The sequence below is a fragment of the Cryptomeria japonica genome, chromosome 3 (assembly GCF_030272615.1).
Source record: "Cryptomeria japonica chromosome 3, Sugi_1.0, whole genome shotgun sequence".
Taxonomy (NCBI): domain Eukaryota; kingdom Viridiplantae; phylum Streptophyta; class Pinopsida; order Cupressales; family Cupressaceae; genus Cryptomeria; species Cryptomeria japonica.
In genome coordinates this window covers 479,071,991-479,091,363 of record NC_081407.1, presented here as the reverse complement: position 1 = coordinate 479,091,363, position 19,373 = coordinate 479,071,991, and positions in this window count along the sequence as shown.

Genomic DNA, 19,373 nt, shown 5'->3' with positions numbered 1-19,373 from the left:
AACTTGTGCTAGGGTATTGTGGTTCAATCTAAGCTGTAGATCTTCCTGCCGATTTTCCTTTGCCATATATTCTTTAACAAACTTCATTCATGACATACCAATCATTTAATCATAACCACCTCATCAGCTTCCTTCATTAAATAATGCATGTAATCATTTAATATATTTTGTTATTACTCAGTTGCAACTCGGTAAATACTGAACTTCACTCGGTAGACATTCTGCCTTCATTAACCGATAGCGATAACCTTAGGGTTTACCGACTAGGTTGCTTAGGGTTTACCGACTAGGTTCTTTGCTCAGTAACATAGTATAGTATTAACCTTTCAATCAATAACATATGTAGGATATCAAAACAATCTAATCATCACGATCTCATCATTGTCTAACTCGCTAATAGTTGCCAATTGAATAACTTATTTCTCCCCTTATCCATCATATTCTATCTATGTCTTTTACCGACATCTTTATACTCATCAAATCATACTTCTCAAGATGTAGCCAATGGGGTTAAGGAATTCTTTGGGGCTAGAAAAATCCTAAAAGAAATCAATGGTACTTTTATTGCTCTTATCCCCAAGATTCAAGGTGCTGACTCTTTGGACAAATTTAGACCTATTAGCCTCTGCAACTCCTTTTACAAGATTATCTCTAAGGTCCTGACTACTAGACTTTTGTCTATCCTTCCTACCTTAATTAAACACCAGCAAAATGGGTTTGTTCCTGGAAGACAAATTCTTGATTCCATTATTACAGTTCATGAGAACATTCACTCTCTTGTTAGAGCTAAGAAGCAGGGTCTCATCCTTAAGCTTGACCTCTCCAAAGCCTATGACAGGGTTGACTGGTCTCTTCAACAGAAAGCTCTCACTTCTTTTGGGTTTGCCCCTAGAGTTGTGGATCTTTTCTCCCAGCTTACTACTTATGCGTCTTTTGTTGTTCTTGTCAATGGTTCTCCTTCAACTTTTTTCCAAGCCTCGAGTGGCCTTAGGCAAGGAGATCCTATCTCCTCCATCCTTTTCATTATTTTGGCAGAATGCTTTGGTCAGACCATGGAAAATTTGGTGCAGCAAGGGTCCTTTAAGGGCCTCCAACCTTCTTTTGCTGACCTTATTTGTTCACACCAGCAGTTTGTTGATGATACAATAATTATGGGGGAATCAAGTATCTCAGAAGCTAAAGTACTGAAGAGTACCCTGTGTAAATTTGCCTCTGCTACGGGGCAGCTTATTAACTGGGCCAAAAGTGATGTCTTTTTCATTAATACTCCTGAGAGAAGACAACAGAGGATTAGCAGAATTCTGGAGTGTAAGATTGCTGACCTTCCTGCTACCTACCTTGGACTCCCCATGGGGATTGCCCCTTCTGATTTCTTCTGGAGTTCTCTAGTTGACAAATTTCACAAAAAACTTGCAGGTTGGAAAGGGGCCCTCTTAAGTCAAGCCGGTAAACTCCTTCTCCTTAAGGCTACTCTTCAAAGTATTCCTATTTATGCTCTTAGTCTCTTCAGAATTCCAGTCAAGTATGCTGAAGCTATTGAGAAAATTCAAAGAAGATTCCTATGGTCTAGGGTTCAGGAAAAGCAAAGAATGTCCTTGGTGGCATGGGATCAGGTCTGTAGGCCGAAAAGCAAAGGTGGTCTGCGTCTCAGGAGGATTCGTACTTTAAATGAAGCTCTCTTGTCCAAACAAGCTTGGAGATGGTTTCATTCTGATTCTGAATGGTGCAAAATTTGGAGAAGTAAGTATTCTCTCCTGTCTTCTTCTCTCTCTTCTTTTCTTAATTCAGATTTTAGCATAAATGGATCCCATATTTGGAACCATGTTTCTAAATGTAAAGATGTGATTGCTAAAGGAGTGATATGGAAACTTGGATATGGCAAAAAAGTTAGATTCTAGGAGGATCCCTAGCTTTTTGATAAACCCCTAATGGATTCCCATGAATGGGCCTCCCATGCCCCTTCCTGTATTGGCTCTTTTGGCTCCTTAGTGGTAAATTACTGGGATGGGAACAATTGGCAGAACATTGATAGTATCCACCCTAGCCTTTCTAAGCTCAAGACCCATCTGTCTGCTATTTGGCTGAATAATGAAGAGGACTCCCTAATTTGGAAGCATGATCCCAAAGGTATTCTAACTGTGTCTTTGATGTATTGTGTCCTATCCCCCCCCCCTCCTATAAATCCTTTCTGGTCTAAAGCTTGGATAAAAGGTCTCACTCCCAAAATCAATTTTTTCTTCTGGACTATCCTCCAAAATAAGATCCTTACTATTGACAACCTAAAAGGCAGAGGTTTTGCCCTTCCAAACAGGTGTGTGTTGTGCTTTCAAGAGGAAGAGTCTGTGGACCACCTTGCCCTCCACTGTTCCTTCTCAGCCTCTATTTGGGAAAGTTTCCTCAAGAGCTTTAGTTTAGCCAGGGTGTTTCCTAGTAACATCAGAGATTTGTTCTCCTCCTGGCAAATTCAATGGACTAACTCTTTTCTAAGATGTATGTGGCAACTCTCTCTTCCTCACATTTTGTGAGGTCTTTGGAAAGAAAGAAACAACCGAATCTTCAAGGATGTTTCCCTAAATCATGATATTGTTTTCCAGAAAATTCAAAGGGCTATCCAAGAAAATATGGGAATCATGAAGGGGTCTTGTTACTCAAACAACTCCCTAGAGTCAAATATCTTAAGAGCTTGGAATATGAAGATCACTGATGGTCCTAATCTCAGCTATAATAAAAGGCTTGAAGCTAAATGGCAAACCCCTCCCCAAGGCTGGCTCAAAATCAATTTTGATGGTGCAGCCAAAGGAAACCCAAGTCCTTCAGGCTATGGAGCTATTCTTAGAGATCATAGAGGCATTTGCAAAGAGATGATTTCTATCCCTATTGGTACTCAAACCAATCATAAAGCAGAAGCTATGGCAGCTCTTCAAGGCATTATCCTAGCCAAAAAATGGAATTGCCCCTATCTTTGGATAGAGGGGAACTCAAATAATATAATAAAGTGCGTCAATGGGACTTCAAAACCCTCATGGTCGATTCACAACAAAATCATTTTTGCTATTGACATCATTAGAACCTTTAAAAAATGCCATATATCCCATATCTATCGCAAGGCCAACTGTTTAACTGATTGGGCTGCAAATGTGGTGGTTAAGAATGAGACAATTACCACGTGGATGGGTGAGAGTGGAATCCCCAAAGATGTCAGACAAATTATAAGTGATGAATGATATCGAAGTACCCCAAAGACTCGTGATTGATAGGGTAATTATGAAAAGTATTGATGTAAGCACTTCGAGTTATTTCTATAATGAGAAAATCACTCATTATAACATCAATGCCATCAAAACTTGTTTTATAATCAATCAGATCATTAAGGCCAACAACTCACACACTTTATGGGTATTTGTTTTAGCTCCGAAAAGCTCTTTGTTTTACCAGCTCTACAATTTTCAAAATTTGACTGTGAGAAGCGACACCATGGGCAGAAATAGGAGACGATATGAGCCAAGTAGTTGCAAGGAGTGGAAACAGAAGGATGAGGTGTGGGGTATTTTGCAGAAGGGTGGTCTATCAAACTTCATAGAGAGACTACACAGTCGTGATGGAATGGTAACTAGGCTCTTCTGCAAAAATTGGAAAAAGGGCATGCTAAAAATGGGTGATCAAATGGTGGAAATTGATGAAGATTTAATTGCTAAAGCTACGGGTCTCAACAAGGAAGGCTACAACTTCTACAGAGACAGGAAGGTTAGTAGGGAAGCCATTGAAAGGTACCCGATTACTAAGAAAGAGAAAAAAAGACTGGTAAAGTTGAGCAAAACCTATTACCCACCTAGGGATTTTGCCAAACCTTGGCGGGAAATTCTCTTTGTTTTAATGTGGTATATAACTCTAGATGGTAGGTTTACGAAAGTCTATGGGTATCATTTTGTTCTATTAAACCATTTTAGGCATAATGATAAGGTGAATTTTCCTTATTTCTTGCTTTGCTCAATGAATGCCTCCCTAAAAGCCTACAAAGAGAATCCTCTAGGCGATACCGCAATGCACCAAGGTCTTATGGTCCTCATTTATGACCATTTAAAGGCCAGTCAAATTAATCGGATGCAGCTCTCTGTGGACTTTGAGGAAGATATGTCTGATTCTGGTTTTTCAGAGGAGGAGGAATCCAACAATGACTCCTCATCTGATAATGAGGATAACTCTGATGACTCAGAGTATGAGAGTAGTAAGAAGAGGAAATCAAGACCCTCATCTTCTAAGGGCAAAAAAATTCAAAGCAAACCCTTGATCAACATCTCTTCGGAAGAAGAGGATTCAGATTATTCTAAGGAGAAGAAGAACCCTAAGGGGTTGCTGAAGAAGAAAAGTAAAAACCAAGCCCAGACCCGAAAGAAACATAAGAAAAAAGAGGAGATTGGCAAGGAACTGGAAGCTGACAAGCAAGCTAGGACCCTGGAAGCTGAGCACAGCCTGGATAAGGAGACAATGGAAGAGACTCTCAGGGTTGCCGACACTATCTCCACCCTCCATATCCCTAAAGATGAATAGGTAACCCTTGGAAAAGAGACTCCCTCTTCTGGCCCTCCTCCCGAGGCCTTGAATGGTTTTATGAAAAGTATTGAATGGCTCATTGATGGTTACAAGAAAGTTGTGGATGAGTATTAAAAACTATGCAACAGAGTCCTGATTCTGAAGACCATTAATATTGGAGAGGGGAATACAATGGCTAACTATATCGAGGACTTGAAAAACACTATTGCTAAAGCGGAAGACATCAGAGATGCTTTTAACCCCAGGTTTGAGAAGATTGAAAAGGAGATGCTGGACAGAAAAAGCCTTGCGGAAACTAGTGAAAAAACACTCTCGGATACAGTCACCAAAGTGGAAAAAATTGAGGAGTGCCTTAAGAATATTGCGGAGCAGAGCCTTAGTATTCTGAAAATCTCGGCCAATAATACTCATACCCTCATCAGTAAGCTTGATGACGACAAGGAAATCCAGGAAATTGATCTGGACGCTGAAGGAACAGGGGAAGCTCAAGGCCCCAGAACCCGCACCAGAGGCAAGAGGAAGGAAAAGAAAATGAATAAGGATCTAGAAGAGCTGAAAGCTGTCGGGGCGACCTATGATGAGTTGGTGATAAAGGTAGAGGATCTACTAAAGAAAATTGCTATGTAGTGTCTCCTCGTTTTCTTTGCTGTGTTTTTTTGTTTTGCTGTTCTTTCTGTTCACTGGTCTTTTGGCCAGTTGCTATGTATGCAGACTTTATTTCCTTTTGTTGCTCTTTTTCTTTCTATGATGTAATGGTTTTGGATCCTTAAAACCTATTTTTTAATCAATCAGAACATCATACTGAATTAGAAAATTAATTTCTTGACATCAATGACAAAATAATAATATTAAGATAGTAAACATGCTTAATCAGTTTTATCCATAATCATCAACAACCTTCTCAATATCCTTATTGAAATGCCAATGATCTCTCCTTGTTTGTTATAATGCCAAATGCCAATAAAAAGGATACAGTTCATTCAGAAGACAAAATCCTTGACTACAGATGATTTCTCAAAAGTAGCCAAGATCGAGTCAATGCTCACAGTCTGTTCCGATCATTTGGAAGTGCACAAGGCAAGGGTGACACAAGTGAATATGGACAAGGAGGTTTGGAAGGAACGAATCCAGCACATTGGAATCCCCTACTTTCAGGTCATCCTGAACTTCTCAGTGACACATTTAGAGTGGCATGGTGTGCGCAGTTCTGTGGCAAAGCAGGATAAACTAGTAGCTTCCTCTGCCATGGTGGAGTCATGATTAATTAGAGGATGAGCTATCAGCCTTTCTGTGGCTATTATTTTAGTTTCTCTTGTTTTTAGCAAACAGTTTCTTTAACCTCTAGTTAAAGTAAATTTTTAATGATTATGTAACAAACTATGAGCCTGGAGGCTATTTAAGCTAGGAAGTTAGTTTATGTTAAGGTCCAAAAATCTGTGATTTTTCAAGGAACAAACAATATCTGTTTTCTGTGAATTTCTTAAAACTGGAATGACTGGTTTAGTAATGAAATGTTATGGTGTGCAGTCTTTGAATCTGTGTGTTTAAGGATTGGCGATCTTTCTTAAGAAATCAGCTAATGTGCATGATATCATTTTGTTATCAGTTATTCCTATGTTTTCTGAATTCATTATTACCATTATTTGCAAGTAAACTCATTATGGATTGAGTTGTGATGACCCCCCTTGTCCTATGAGGCATGAGAGAGACTCGATCAAAGTTCATACTGCTATGCGTTTTCTTTTTCTCTGAATTAATGAAATGAACATGTGTGAAAATCAGAGTCTGTGAGCTCTTATTTGATCTTCAGAATATTCTTTCTTTTTTATTTTAAAAGCATTCCTTTGTGTTGATAGATGAATGCTAAAGCCTTTCCACGCTTTTTGGTTAAAAGTGTCTTCATTTCAATGTTTTCTACATAAAATGCATTGCAAATAATACGAGGAGCTTCCCTCTAATGCAAAGGATGGATTTTTAATTGATTCATCGAATTGTTGGTTTATTTGTTTCCTTTCATAAAGGGTAGTACAAGATTCATATGATTATTCAAAGAAAGCAAACATTATAATCTGAAGAAAGGGACAAATTTGTTAACCAACAAATTTTTGGTGACTTTGCTGGGGAGTCAAATCACAAGACTGGTTGCCTAGTTGCAAGATTGGAGTCAAGAAGATATACTAGGTCCCAAAGAAGGGAGGGGATAGTTGATTCTAATTTTCAAGAGTTGCAGAACCTAAATTTTCAACCCACTTTTTCACCTCAAAGATGAGCAAGAAGTAGGCCTCCTTCCCCGTCCCCTTTACTTCCTATATCCTCAGTTTGTCAAGCTTTGACCTTGCATGGTATTGCTTTACCAAATATATTCAACTTGAATCCGCTCAATATCATCTTTCCAATGGCAGTAAATAACCCTTGGGGGGTCACGGTAGGTCCACTGAACTTAGGTTTAAATTTGAATCCTCTACCCAAAGGTGCAAGAGATCACTTGCCAAAATTCACTGGTGATGGAAAAACCATTATTGATGAGCACCTGAATGTGTTCAATGTGTCTTGTGGGATAATAGTTGTTCAATATGAGGATGTTGCCATGAGACTATTTGTCCAAACACTAACTGGAGTAGCAGTAGATTGGTTCTATCACCTGCCAAACAGTGTGATAACAAATTGGCAGGATTTGAAAATGACATTTGAGGCAAGATTCAAAGTGGTTGAAGATGAACACTCTCTTTTGGCTCAATTGGCCCAATTAAAGAAAGAGATTTCAGAGTCTATGAGGGATTTTTTAGCAAAATTTGATAAGATCGTACATAAAATTCCAGTCAATCGAAAACCCGCGGATGATAATCTAAAGTGTTTTTTTATAAATTTCATTCCTTCTGAGATAGGTTTCCTGATCCACAGGCCACATTGTCTTCCCACAGTGATGTATCAACTTACCTTGTTGCTCATGAAAGGACCCTTGAAATAACTGCCCTCCAAACAGATGAAACCATGTCTTCCCTTGATTCAAAACCTGAGTCCTTTTACATATCATTATTTATAAATGGTTATAAATTAAACAACTATATTATAAATTCAGGTGCATCAGATAATATAATGCCCTATGCAGTAGCTAAAGCATTGGGGTTATCCTTGATGAAAACCTGTGGCAAATGTTACTCTATGGACTCAAAATAGATTCCCCTATTGGGACAAATTAAGGATGCTCAAGTAGTACTTGCCACCCACACAAATAAAAGAATCAATTTGACTATTCTAATAGATGACATCCCAGCCAGCTATGGCAAGTTTCTAAGTCGTACATTTTCTAGAGACTTAGGAGGTGAGATTAAAATGGATTGGTCTCAAGCCACAATTCCTGTAGGAAAATAGCGAGTCATTTTGTAGCCTGAACCAAAGTCTAAATTCATTGTTTTTCCTTCCGATGATCCAAGGGCCCAAATTATGTATCATGAATGTCAATTTGGAAACTACATGATTTTGTCTGATAATGAGGTAGTGGGAGGCCCATCAGAGCCAAAGAGAGAAGAAAGCTTGTGGTTAATGGAGTTTGATGGAAGTTGTGCAGCGTTAGGTATAGGTGCAAGGGTAGTGTTAATTCTTCCTTCTGGTACTCATATCCCCTTTTCTTTTAAATTGGAGTTCAAGAATACCAACAATATAGTTAAGTATGAGGCTTTGTTATTAGGTTTAGCTGAAGCCAAGAAACTAGGAGTAAAACTTTTGCAAGTCAAAGGAGATGCTGTGTTGATTGCAAAACAGGTCAGAGGGTTGTTTAAGGTTAAAAATGAAAGGTTGAAACACTACCAAAATAGAGTTTGGGATGAAATCAAAGATTTTGATGCATTTTCCATTGAAGCTATTCGTAGAGAACAAAATTCAAAAGCAGATTCATTAGTCATGTCGGCTTCCTTATTGATTCCTAATCCTGAATTTGTTGATGATACTTATCGAGTAGAGTTAATATATCAACCTAGTGTTCCAGATAACTCTGAATTCTGGCAAGTGTTTGAAAATGATAAACAAATTAATAATTTTATGCAATGTGTAGAAACATTTGCTGCTACATATTTTGAAGGTTTAGATGCAGATTGTAAGGAGTTTTCACCAGAATGGGCCAAGGAGTTGACTGATGGAGTTATGCACTTAAAAGGGAAGAAGATTCCTAAAGGGTTGGTTTCATTAGAATGTCTATTCGATCATCATGATGCCTACAAGAAAAACAAAGGTGACAAGTTTCCTGAAGTTCAAGATGTTGGAGGTTACGAAAGGATTAACATTAGCACTGAAGATGATCCCAATATATCAATCTATGAAAATGTTGCATACCCACAGAGAAAGAGAGGTTCATTAGTCTCTTGATGTAGTTCAAAGATGTATTTGCTTGGTGTTATGATGATCTAAATAATTTTAGAGAATTCCCCTGAAACTTGGAGTAAGTCCTTTTCGACAAAAGCTTAGAAGTTTCAATCCTAAAGTAGCTGAAGCCATATTTTAGGAGGTAGATAAAGTGTTAAAGGCTAGGTTTATATAACCCATCCACCATTCTACATGGATAGCCAACATTATTCCTATTCGGAAGAAAAATGGAGAAATAAGGATCTGCGTAGATTTTAGAAATCTGAATCAAGCCAGCCGAAAAGATAACTACCCATTACCAGCTATGGACCACATTTTGCAAATAGTTTCAGGTTCCAAAATGATGTCCATGCTTGATGGATTTTCAAGTTATAATCAGATCAGTGTTCTGGAAAGTGATCAACATAAGACTACTTTTATTACTCTCTGGGGTACCTTTTCTTATAACAAAATGCCATTTGGTTTAATCAATACAGAGGCGACATTTCAGTGAGCTATGGATTTATCCTTTGGTCATTTGAAAGATAAGATAATTGTTGTGTATCTCAATTATTTAACTATCTCCTCCAAGAGAAGAAAACATCACTTGAGGGATTTGAGACAAGTGTTACATAGGTGTCGTGAGCATGGGGTGTCCCTAAATCCAAAAAAGTCAGTGTTTGGGGTGACAGAGGGTATTTTGCTTGGCCATATTGTCTCTAAAGAAGGAGTAAGGGTAGATCCTAAAAGGGTAAAGGTAATTCAACAACTAAGTCTGCCATCAAATAGAAATGCAGTTAGATCCTTCTTTGGACAAGTAAATTTTCTAAGGAGATTCATTCCGGATTTTGCAGAGACTACTAGGTATATTAAAAGTTTGATGAGTGAAAAGCAAGCTTTTAAATGGAATGAGGAAGGAAAGAAAGCGTTCAAATCAATAAAGAATTCTATTGGTCATGTGCTTGTTCTGGTTAATCCATATTTTAAGAAGGACTTTGTTATCTCTTATTATGCCTCAGAGCATACTATGTCAGGGATTCTATTGTAGAAGAATGAGGATAATGAAGAAGTCCCAATATCTTTTATAACTGTTCCCTTGAAGAAACACAAATTGAAGTATTCTTTGATGGAAAAACAAGAATATGCGGTTGTGAAAGCCATAAAATAGTTTAGGTACTATATTCTCCATTCTCATGCAATTGTTTATGTGCCTCACTCTGCAGTCAAGAGCATATTGACACAACAGGATATATGAATGACTAATAGAGCCTCATGGGTGTCAAAGATTCAAGAGTTCAATTTGGATATGAAGCCCACAAAATTGGTGAGAGGATAGGGTCTGTGCAAATTGATTGCTGAAAGTAAGGAGGAAATGGCAAAGGAATTGCCTTTAGTCTTGTTTGTCCAACTTTAGGAATCTTGGTTTGTGGATGTTGCATACTATTTGACCTATGGAGATTTCCCAATACATATTTCTTAAAAAGAAAAGAGGAACTTGAGGTTAAAGGCTGCCAAATACGTCATTTTTAATGATGTATTATATAAAAGGGGATTGGATGGAACTTTCTTACGCTGTGTAGACAAATCATTTCAAGAGTCACTATTGAATACCTTTCATGATGAAGCCTGTGGCAGCCATTTTTCATCTATAGTAACTGCTTACAAAATTTTGAGAAATTTCTATTATTGGCCAAGAATGTTCAAAGATGCGTATGCATGGGTGGCCAAGTGTGAGAATTGTAAATTGTTCACAGGTAAGCCATAGCTCGCAGCATTACTGCTTCGTCCCGTGATTGTGGGTGAACCATTCAAATAGTGGGGTTTGAATTTTATAGGTCCTCTGATGCCTACTTCAAGAGTAGGGCATACACATGTACTGATAGCCACAAACTATTTTACTAAATGGGTTGAAGCCATTCCGGTATGGAAAACATCTTCGGAGGTTGTTTGTAACTTTCTCAGAGAGAATATCTTGGTTCAATTTGAAGTTCCACTAAAAATTGTGGCTGATAATGCCACTAATTTCTCTTCTGCTAAGATTTCATTATTCTGCTATGATCATGGGATATCCCTCACTCATTCTTCTGATTATTATCCTTAGGGCAACGGTTAGGCGGAATCCAACAATAAGAATCTTATAAATATTATGAAGAAATTGGTGAACAAAAATTTCAAAGATTGGCATAAAAAATTGTATGAAGCTCTTTGGGCTGATCTAACATCACCAAAAAGAGCTATTGGGATGTCACCATTTGAATTGTTCTATGGTGTAGGAGCTCAGGTAGCACTTCCTTTGGAACTTGCAGCTACCAAGTTATAGACTGTCATTGAGGATGCCTACTTTGAAGATTCTCTGGAAAAACAAATTATGCATTTGATGAGGATTGATGAGGAAAGAGACAAGTTAGTAGACCAGATAATAGTGCATCAAATGAGGATAAATAATAAATTTGACAAGTGAGCCAGGCCATGGAAATTAATGTTAGTGATCAAGTCTTGCTCTGGGACAAAAGAAGGGAACCAAAAGGAGCACATACGAAGTTTGAATCGCTATGGAAGGGACCATTCATGATTCAGGAGGTAAAAGGTCCTAACTCTTTAAAAATTGCATATCAAGATGGTTCTTCTCTTCCCCTGACCTATAATGGCCAAGATTTTAAATTATATCAATTGTAAATGAGAGTCCCTCATGGTTTTGTACATAAATTTTGGCTTGTTTAGTTTGTAGTGTCTTTTCTATTGTTGAGTCAGTTTTGGTCTTTAAATAAAGTCTATTTGTGAAACCAGAGATCTTGGAGTTCATGTCTAGTTCCCTTACAGTCCTAGTCCCTAGTCGTAGTCGATGTTAGCACCCCCACAATTTTTCATTTAGAATGTTCAAGCTTGCGGGTTGCTTTATGGTGTCTTTATTACTTTCGGGCCTTTTGTACCTTTTCGTTTTGAACCAAATCCATTGAACTTTTAAAAATAGTTCAATAGGTTCAAGGTTCAAGGCACGTTTTAGGAAAATGTCTTTATCGGCCTTTTATCTCCACTAAAGCAAGCACGTTATTGTTATGCGTTTTTAACTTTGAACCCGTGTACCTTTTTGGTTCAAGGTTCAAAATGTCTTTTTGTGCGTCATGGCTATGTTTGTGTGTGTGTGAAAAAGTGGAATAAGAATGTGTAACTGCAAGACACAACACTTCAATTAAGTCATTACACGTATGGCTAGACAAATATAACCATGAATAATAAAACCATAACAAATCGACCAATTGCCTTCTAAAAGATGCGAGTATAAGATTGCTCTCAGATTTGTATAAGCAATACCAGTGAGTAGACTACACCAAGATGAAGGATTTAATCTATATGAGCATGAGAATTAACTAAATGGATGCAAGATGGATGAAAGATTCAAGCAATATAGATTCAAGCAATCATGATTGAAATAAATATGGATTCAAGCAATATGAATAAACTAAATATGCAAAAAGCTAAACTAAGATGCAAATAATCTCAAAAAGCAAGCACAATATATTCAATGACTCCAGAGCAAAAAGTGTATAATAATAAATCTCCAGGGTGTTTTGAATGAGAGCTAAAGGTTGAATTTATAGAGAATCACAAGAGAGATCAAGAAAAAAGCATAGTTTAGGATAAATTGAAATAATTGGGAAATCAAATTCAGTTAACCTTGAGATAGATTCCAATTATAGTTTAATTGAAATGCATTCAGAAAAGAAGTTTGCATTAGAAATATAATTCAATTAATTCCATGCACTTGAGATAAAAATAGGCAATTCTTTGGTTTATTCAAGCAAAGAATCTTTTTAATGCAACTAAACTTCTTTTTCTCAAAAGCTTTGAGTTCTAATTTTAGAGAATGATTAAATTCCTTTAATTACTTTTTTGATTTCAAGTTCTTAATTTAGAAGAAAGAAATAATATCTCAAGTTTGAATTCTCTCAATTCAATTCTTTTATTTTATTTTCAATTTAACTCTTGCTTTGTGATTAATTCCTCTTTTGTGATAGATTAATTCCTTTTTTATGATTAAATGGCAAATTTATTAAATAGGATAATTGATCAAAATGATTTACTTGGAATGATTCAATTAATTAAATAAATATTTAATTAATATTGAGTAATTGATTTTCCATGTAATATTTGATGATTAAAAAATTAATAATGTGCTCAAGATTGATTTAATTGCCTTTGGTTAGGACCTTGGTGATGTTGTCGAAATTAGGGGCCCATGGTTTAGATGACCATTTTTAGGGTATTACACTATGTAATATTGTTAGAGTATTCGGGTATTTACTTGATTAATTAAACAATATTTGTTTAATTATTTAAGTTCCTTTTATCTCTTTTACACTTAAGCTAACTTTAGGTGCATAATAATTAATTCTTTTATTAATTATTATGTGCAAACCTAGGTTTTCCCTTTTAGGGTTTCTTGACCTATTAAAGGTTAAGTTCATTCTTTTCTTTGTAAGGAGGATTATTACATTACACATTTTGTGAATATTGAGCTCTCTCCTTTTTAGCATATTTTTCGTGTATTTCTTTCTTCTGTGATTTGCTTCCTTGGTTCTCCTTGTAATAGGTTTTTCAGCTTGCAGAGATCATTTGGGCTCTTGTGGTGTTGTATTTTCTCAACTCCAATATGGTATCAGAGTTTCAGATCTGCAACAATCTGTTCTTGTTTTGAGAATTTCTGCATTGGAGCAGATCTGGGGTTTCAGAAAGTTTTTTTATGTACCTAGGGATAGACCTTTTTTATTAGCACTTTGGGCCTAAACGGACCTCACCATCATGCTCAGAAGGCCCAAAAACCCCTATGGTCATATGAAATTTGACCTTTTTTGGTTCCTGAGCCTCTGGGAGTATTTTTTCTCTAGATCTAGGCCGTACGGCCTTGGCACGTAGTTTGAGAAAAAATTTCAAAAAAAATTATTTTTGCCTTTTTATGGCATGCAGACCGGTTTTTTGATTTTTTCAAAAAAATCTTCAAAAAAAATAATAATAAATAAAAAAAAGGGAGGGTTTTTCAAAAAAAAATTTGGGCTCCCACGGTATGCAAGGTACCGTGGGGCCCCTGTAGGTGTCAGTACGACCCCCTGACGCTACCTAGGCCTTGGGCCCTACCGTCCTCCTACCGCCACCAGTGCCCTTTCGGCCCCCGTTGGCGACCCGGCTTCCCGGCCTCCGCCTCACTGCGGCTTCCCAGCCTCCGGTCCCCTACGCGCCCGACCGCCGCTTCCTAGTGACCCCGCCTTCCTAGCCCACCGCCTGCAGCTCATCATCGGCCTGCCTGTATCGCCCACCTCCACAGTGCCAGCACTATCCTCCTTGCACTTGCTGGACCCGCCGCCCTCCCTGCACTTGCCGGACCCACCGCCGCAGCTCCCCACCAGCTCTCGTCGCCACCCCCTTGACCACCGTTGAACCACTGCCTGGCCACCGAGGCTCCACCTACCTGCCACCGGAGTGCCATCCACTGGCCACCTCTGCTCGCCAGAGCCACCAGACTACCCCTTCCTTTTGTTTTGAAGGGGGGTTTGGTTTTTTGGTCATATCTTGGGCATACGGAGTCATTTTTTTGAAAACAAATAGATGTCAAAAAGCGGGTTCTGAGCCGGACCTCGTCATGTTGGTATTTTTTCCAATTTTTTTGTTTGACTATGTGTTTTTTCTAGTCAAAGTGGGGTCTCTTTTTTGCACTCCAGGAGATGTAGAATGAGCATCCGAACTCCGTTTTTTGAAAAGTTTATATTTTTTGAAAGCGTGTGCTGTGTAATTTCCATCCATATGAGTTTTATTTCCAGATTTTGCTCCATGCATATTTTATTCAGTTTTTTTCTTTTCAGCACTCTGGTGGATATCTTGGTTGTTTCAGGTCCTGGGATCTCTTCTCTGAGTAGGATGTCTCAGTTTTTCGTTGTTCTTTTTGTTTCCAGTCTTATTATCATTGTAGCATTGTCTTTATGCAAATGCACTAAGATAAAGTGCCATCATGCATTGTTTACTTGGGATCTTGCACATCTTGTGCCTTATTGTACATGCACTACTTATAAAGTGCCATGAGGGGGTTGATGTTTGCCTTGTTTGCCATCCACCTTTGTCCAGTGAGTGTTCCTTCCACGACATTCACCTCATGTTGTGTGTCAAGTGAGTGTTCTTTCCACGACACCATGTACTTTTCTCAGCACCTTTGATGTTCCTGGTTCTTCGTCATGCAGTTCTTCTTGGCCATTCTTTTTAGTGTTCCTATCCCTCTTCAACATTATGGGGAGGTTTTTCCTGTTGGTTCTAATGCTTCTATGGTTTGATTGATCACCTCTTCAGGCTTTGGTGTTTTCATGCCATCTATATCTTCGATTTCAGTTGTTTGCCTTGTTTGCCTTCTGATTTGAGTAGTGTCATTTGAGGGCACTCATACAAATTATAGTCTTCTCTACCTGGTCATGTTCTATTTTAGTGGAGGTTCTTCAAATTATCAGTTATTCTTCGACAGAGTTTGCAGGTTCTTCATGCTTCAGTGGTGTTCTTTTCCATCTCTTTTTGGAGTAGATTTTTTTTTCCCATGTGGTTTTCTCTATTTCTCTAGTTCATAGAGATTTCAATGTATTTGGGTACCTGATCAGGCCTTGTTGCCGGGACCCATCTTTCCTTCTTTTAGTAGTTGTTCTAGATTTTAACTTCTTCCTAAGTCTAGCTTAAGGGGGGGTGTTAGAGTATTCGAGTATTTACTTGATTAAGTAAACAATATTTGTTTAATTATTTAAGTTCCCTTTATCTCTTTTACACTTAAGCTAACTTTAGGTGCATAATAATTAATTCTTTTATTAATTATTATGTGCAAACCTAGGTTTTCCCTTTTAGGGTTTCTTGACCTATTAAAGGTTAAGTTCATTCTTTTCTTTGTAAGAAGGAGGATTATTACATTACACATTTTGTGAATATTTAGCTCTCTCTTTTTGAGCATATTTTATGTGTATTTCTTTCTTCTGTGATTTGCTTCGTTGCTTCTCCTTGTAACAAGTTTTTCAGCTTGCAGAGATCATTTGGGCTCTTGTGGTGTTGTATTTTCTCAACTCCAATAATATTGCTTAACGAGCGGGTCTCAATATGTTTTAAGTCGGCTTTGAACTTGAACCTTGAACCAATTGTCTTTTCAGTTCAATGGTTCAAAGTTCTTGCTTGTTAGTCATGGTTATTGCTCGTTCCTGGTATTGTTTTGAGCCGCTAGTTCATTGTTGTTCTTCCCGGATGAACTTGAACCATTGAACTCTTTGTACGATGGTTCAAGGTTCATAGGGTTCACTTCAAGCTAATTCTAAGACTTTGTTAACATTGAAAGAGGCACAACAAGAAGGAATATTCCCGACATCTAACAATTTAAAATTCTAAATTTGGAAAGTAATCATGAGAACATTAACTATTTGTGCGGAAGTGATGGGAAATTAAGAAGGTGTCATATTTTCGATCATTTCACTGTTACTTCACACGCTTAAGTGAATCATTATGAAGCGTGTGTGGTTTTCTTGGTATTTTCATGTCTGTTTAAAGGGGATATATGAATTCATCTCCATAATTTGTAAGGGTTGCAGCTGCTATAATTGAGCAAATTGGAGGTGCCAAAGGTAAATTCAGCTCTACTTTCCTGAGAAGGTTTCTAGATTCATGGTGGTAACGGGTAAGTTCAGACGATTCCCCTATGTTGTATTTCTTTAGCTCTAAGGATTTATCAGTATAGGAAAAAAATCCTTAGCTTGTTGGAGTAGAATTCTACCTTGTTTTAGAATTGCTTGATTAAAATTATAGATAGGCAGTATGAGGCCGATATTGTTGAAGCTTGGCTGAACTTCATGTTTAGTGAACATATTGCTAGATGATACTTCCTTGGCTCACGCCAATCTAAATGATTTCCTTGAAAGAACCAAGAACCCTCAAGCTGGTTCAATGATGGAGAAAACAGTGAGAAGTGGTCTCATTGAAGCCGCTGCATTTCCACCTACTGCACCATGTTGAGATTTAGTGATAGCTTGCATGAATAGGTATGATGCAGAGAAGATGCATAAGAACCAGTAATGGTGAGTTGCTAGTTGGTATCAACAGGGAAACAATAATGGTGGCGACGGGAATCCCACAGTGATGGTAAGATGAAAGAATAAATATCTGGTAGAATACTGAGAGGGCGGGGGGGGGTGAATCAGTATATTGAAAAACTGATACAAAGTTCCCAAACTCAAACTTAGTCAAACAAAGTAAACATATCTTAGTCAAGATCAATATTCATAAGAATGCTTGACATCAACCAGTTTAACTGTTATGACAACTTTAACAGTAAACAACTTCAATCTTGTAAACATTAACAATGCTTAATCATGACTCAACATATTCATCTCTCAATGCTTCTACATAACATGCCTTATCAGAAATTAACCACATCAACAAATAAGATCACAGCCATAAAAACATTCACCACTTGACACAAATGTTTATACACGGAAAACCCAAACAGGTAAAAACCACAATGAGATGAGACTCATAAGGATATCTATCTGAACTCTTCTGAAGTTCACCCTGTTAGGAGCCAAGCCTGTTAAAGCTTTACAATAAGTCTTGTTAAGAACTAATTCCAGTTAGGAATCACCCGGTTAAGGGATTTACAAATATGCCTTGATTAAAAGAACAATACCCTATTAGGAGTAACCTCGCTGGAGGATTTAAGAATCCAAGCTAATGGACCACCTTGTTAGAGGATTTAATGGGTAACCAAGCTTGGTTAGAGCTTACTTGATTAAGGGATTTTACTTCTGATGTAATTGTTAGAAAACAACAAGTTTTCTTGATCTGTCTGAGTAGAACTACATTTTCTTGATCAGATCCTTCTATGCTTCTGTCTACCTTCACTCAAAGTGCAGATCCATTCACTGGTTGGGCAACTGCACACTCAATAGGTTTTCTACCAATCTTGCCAACAACCTTTACAACAACTTCATCAACCTTAAATAGAAATCAATTAGTTTGGTAACACAGCAAAAACCTAATTCTCATACCTAATTCTCATCATCGAGATTACAAACAAGTCGGTACAATCTTGACCATTAGAAATCATGACAATCTCTTCACATTCTTCAAGAAAATTCCAACCGCTCCATTGGACTTTGTAACTCATCACACGCTATGTATTAGATGCAATCCACTTTTCTCCTTTCCTAGACAATAAGCAAACGTGCCAAAAAAATTTGAACATATCCTCATTCAATGATCACATGTGTCTCCATCATTACCGCTCATCAGATAATAAACCAACAAACTTGATCGGTTAGGGTTTAACAGCTGATAAGGTTTACTGGTTACAATGCATAGAAAGGTTTAACCCTTTACACCTTTACACCAGTTTATCTTGCAAAATTTACATACAGTTTTACAACATCTTCCACAAAGCTCTTCTTCCTGGTTACTAGCCAATATCAAAAACAACAATATCAACAATAACATGAATACCATTACCGGTTCAATTGATATCAATGACAACATATCATTAATGCAATCTCTATGAAAAATACCAGCAAACTCAAAATACCAACAATCACAATCTCCCCCTTTGGCATTTATGGCAATACAAATATCAATGCCTCTGATTGCTATTAAGATTGGTGAATAGGAATCCTGGTTTAAATTACCAAGTATTCACCTTGCTCTATCTATCTTCAGCCTACCGCTGGTTCACCTGATTAGACACATAATTCTTCTCCTCAATCACATAATTCTTCTCCTCAATCACATGATTCTTCTCCCCCTTTGACATCAATGACAAAGTGAAAGTAAAACATGTAATTTTGCTATCACTGTGATGTTGATGCTCCCCTTGTGGAATACATCCACTTCTTCATCAATCCATGTAAAATTTTGCAGGTAATTCAGGGATTGATGCAATCAACATAATTCTCAACTAACTTCATGAAGAGGGACAACCCTCAATTGACTTCTAAGATAATCGAAAGTGGTCTTAGGCAGAGGTTTGGTAAAGATATCTGCAAGCTGCTCCTTGGTACAAACATGCTCCAAGATAACATCTTTACTTTGAACTTTTTCCCTCAAGAAGTGATATTTCAATTCAATGTGCTTAGTCCTTGCGTGCAAAACAGGATTTTTAGAAATGTTTATTATACTTGTATTATCACACAAAATCTTTATTGGTTTTGAGATTTCCATATTCAAACCTTCAAAAATATGCCTCATCCACATAGCTTGTGTGCAATTCATATAAGCTGCTACATACTCAGCTTTAGCAGTAGATTGTGAAGTGCAACTCTTCTTTTTACTACTCCAAGAGACTAGCCTTCCTTCTAGAAAGAATGCTCCACTGGTAGTACTCTTTTGGTCATCAATATTTCCTGCCCAATCAGCATCTGTGTATGCTTTCAAATCAAAATTTCCACCATATGGATACCATAATCCATAGTCAACAGTACCTTTAAGATATC